Source organism: Convolutriloba macropyga, unplaced genomic scaffold (assembly GCF_964194025.1).
Source record: "Convolutriloba macropyga unplaced genomic scaffold, txConMacr16.3 SCAFFOLD_4874, whole genome shotgun sequence".
Classification (NCBI taxonomy): domain Eukaryota; kingdom Metazoa; phylum Xenacoelomorpha; order Acoela; family Convolutidae; genus Convolutriloba; species Convolutriloba macropyga.
In genome coordinates this window covers 393-4,417 of record NW_027450629.1, presented here as the reverse complement: position 1 = coordinate 4,417, position 4,025 = coordinate 393, and the positions used below count along the sequence as shown (strand labels likewise).

The window sequence follows — 4,025 nt, the reverse complement described above, 5'->3', positions numbered from 1 at the left end:
TGTGAATTCAAACACTTCTTAGAGGAACTATGCGGAATTAAATACCGCAGATGAAGTGAGGCTATAACAGGTCTGTGATGCCCTTAGATGTTCTGGACTGCACGCGCGCTACACTGTGTACTTTTAGATTGAGTACTCAGCCCTTGGTCCGAAATGGACTGGGCAATCAGAGAAAAGTACAGCGCTTCAAGGGGATCGTCTGTTGTAACTTGCAGACGTGAACCAGGAATTCCTGGTACTTATGAGTCAACAACTCATAGGGATTACGTCCCTGCCCTTTGTACACACCGCCCGTCGCTACTACTGATTGGATAGTTAAGCAAGAATTGCAAATTCCTACTGTTGGGACTTCGGTCTCCGGCAACGGGATGAAGCGGATCGAGCTTAATTGTCTAGAGGAAGTAAAAGTCGTAACAAGGTTTCCGTAGGGGAACCTGCGGAAGGATCAGTGATTGATTCCTTCGGGCATGGCTGCTGGTAGAGGCCATGTCTGTAGTGCGCATGACGCTCTGTCGCTAGAGATTGCTTGGCAACCAATCTCGAATTATGTATCGAGCTCAAAAACTACTTGTGTGGATACATAGTTCAGCAGTCATGGCAAGGGACTGCTTAAAGGGAGACTAGTTAGCAAAAGCAGCCTAGCAGAACTGCAGCTATCTAGATCTCAGAAGCTGGGTTATAGAAGCCCAGCTATAGACTTGTGAATGAGAAAGGCCTAAAAAGGTCCACAAGTCGCGTGGTTAGAACCGACACGCAAAAATCCCAGCGAGTGACAGAGCGTTGCGCTGTTCAGTGGGAAAGAGTTGAGCTACTCGGGGCGCCCACTGAACTTGCTCCGAGCCAAAGGCTCGAAAAAACACAGCTTAGCCTCAGATCCTTTACATAGAAGGCTAGCTAAAATAAACTTACCTTGGACGAGGGTAAAGTTTAGTCAGTTCTTAGGGGAGAGTAATCCACAGCTTCTCGCCCTCTGAACATTCTCCCAGATATGTAGGTCTGGGAGAGTCTCCTCCTGTTCTTCGGAATCTGGAGGTAGACAAAGACAGTACGATACGATCTTGCATCGGGATGACTAACCGATAATGATCATAATCTGACAATTTTTCCGGCTTGAGGCACCGGAGTCAGATTAAAGACACATACTGAACTAAAGGCGTATGTGCAAAGCTTGTCGGAGTGTAGAGAGTCAAGCTGAGTTGACTCGTCACGTGGTGATGACAACAGCCATGTGCAAAACACTCACAACTTTATCGTCTATGTGGAAAAGGTTGCTAACAGCGCTCTCTATGAGAGGCCCTCGCATATAACTATACGAGGAAAAGGCGATAGAGTTGTTTGAATGTGGGGCAGGTTCATCGACAAGCTAAGTTGATCACATTCTTGTTGTGGCATCCTACTAGAATTGGTCACGGTCTGCACCAACTCTCCCCAAGTTGGCCAGACTTAAAACTAGAAATAAGGTTTGCAGCTATGTGAACCTAGAAACTGTAAAGGAGTTGAAAGAACTTAAAGGAATTGAAAGAGGCCTTGAGGTATATCCTCTTGGTAAAGACCCACAAAAGCTCACAAAAGTGGCTTCGAAGGGCAAAACTGGTTCATCCAAAACAATTGGAGAGCTTAAAGCAGAACCAATTCGAATGAAACACTATTGGTGAAACTTCATCATGAGAACGTCACAAGCTGATCACGCTCTATGATATGACTAGTATTATGTTGCTTCTAGTAGGCTAAGCGCAAGCCGAAACATCAACATGTGAAAGTCGTAGAATTTTGCAATCAAACTGTGGCTAGTACTGTGATGTTACTAGTAACCTTTTCTTACGTCATATGGCCAAGAGAGCATTTGAAGGCGAAACTTCTGCATGGGGAAGCTGCATCATGAACAAAAGTTTATATCGAGTATTATGTTGACGTTAGTAGGCCCTGGCCGAAAGCGCAGCATGTGAAAGGTATAGATAAAAGTTATCGTTGCAGTCAGTACTGTGTAGTTACTAGTAGCTGGATTTAAGCTCGAAGTGAGACACTGTTGGTGAAACTTCATCATGAGAACGTCACAAGCTGATCACGCTCTATGATATGACTAGTATTATGTTGCTTATAGTAGGCTAAGCGCAAGCCGAAACATCAACATGTGAAAGTCGTAGAATTTTGCGATCAAACTGTGGCTAGTACTTTGATGATGCTTGTAGCCAACCGAATTGGTTGAAAAGCCCAATAAGTAAGCTAACTTGGGAGAGCTTGTTGGAAACCAAATGCTACTAGATTGGTCCAAATACATCCTTCAACAGGGGATCACTTGGCTCGCTTTACGAAGAGGAGCACAGCTATATGTGTTAATTCGGTATGAATCGCAAGATTTGTTTACCGACCTCTCTAACGCAAAAGGCGGTCTCGGCTTCGGCTGTTGACTGCGTCCGATTCAGGGTTATATAACTCTCGATTGAACACATTGATGTTCTATTGTTGGTGCTTCCAATAAAATTGGAACACTTAAAGCAGAACCGATTCAAATAATAGCATTCTGATCAATGATTGCATTCCTTGATCAAGAACTGCTGGAGTCATTGTGATGGCGAATTTTCTTCATAAGAAAATTGCAAAGAGACGGAACTTAATGAGACTAGTATTATGTTGTTTCTAGTAAGCGGAAGCTGAAACAGCAACATGTGAAAATCAAGTTTTGTTCAATGATCTCGAGGCGATAAGTACTATGAAGCAACTAGTAGCCTAAGCATGACTCAGATTTGAGACAGTCAAAAAGACTGGCGAAACTTCTTCACATGAAAGTTACATAGAGAACTACAAATGTATACAGCGAGTATTATGTTGTTTCTAGTAGGCGAAAGCTGAAACATCAACATGTGAAAGTTGTCTGCAAACTGTAGAACGATATGTGATTAGTACTGTGCTGTTACTAGTAGCCAGTCTGACTGTAGAAGCCAAGACAAAGGGAAACTAATGCATCTGAAAAGGACAAGTTATGGAAAGGTATGCACGATAAGTATTATGTTGTTTCTAGTAAGCGGCAGCTGAAACATCAACATGTGAACGTCGTTGTGTACAGTAACCTAGAACTATATAGTCCTTAGTAACGTGCATTTACTAGTACCTGTAATTGGTATTCAGACTCAGGCAGTTTGGAATAGTTTGGCAAAGATGCACCAGAGAAAACTGGGATTTGATACAGAAATTGTTGAATACAAGTATTATGCTGCTTCTAGTAGGTTGAATCCGAAACATCAGCATGTGAAAATTGAAAACATTTCTGGTTCGAATTGTCACAAGTATTTGGTGATCTGAGTAGCCAAACTCACTACAACGCCAATTGAAGGCAAAAATTCTCAACGGGAAAAGCTATTCTCATTGAATGAGCTAACAAGACGAGTATTATGTTGCTTCTAGTAGGCGAAAGCCAAAACATCAACATGTGAAAGTCTTGCTGAACAAATTTAATGTTGTTGAGCTCAGTACCGTGTGAATTAGTAGCCATAATTGGCGAGCGAAAATTGAACTGGCGAAACTTCGTCTTTGGAAAATTGCAGATGCCGAGCACTTATTTTGCAACGAGTATTATGTTGACTGTAGTAAGCGAAAGCCGAAACAGCAACATGTGAAAGCTGTTGAAATTTGTGGTCATTTTGCAATAAGTACAAGGAGTGTAACTAGTAGCCAGGTCAAAATTTGGGATAAGAATGAGCAAAAATTCTGCATGAGAACAGTTGAAATTATGAAACTAAATTACAAAGACTAGTATTATGTTGTTTCGAGTACGCGAAAGCGGAAACATCAACATGTGAACGTTTGTAACGAAGTTTCGTTAATTTTCAGCCTAGTACTGAGCAAGAACGAGTAGCCTCATCTCCAATCCCACGCAAAATGTAGTGAAATATGTGAGTGAACCTTATTCACGGTGAGGGTTTCCCGAGGTCTGTATTGCAGCGAGTATTATGTTGCTTCTAGTAAGCGAAAGCTGAAACAACAACATTTGAAAGTTGGAATTAAGACTGAATGGAAACTTCGACCTG

The 4,025-nt window shown here is 42.2% G+C and overlaps 1 pseudogene; it reads left to right on the top strand.

The window, feature by feature from the left end:
- Positions 1–2,276: 2,276 nt before the first annotated feature.
- Positions 2,277–2,428, top strand: LOC142356041 (5.8S ribosomal RNA; annotated as a pseudogene).
- The last annotated feature ends 1,597 nt before the right edge of the window (positions 2,429–4,025 follow it).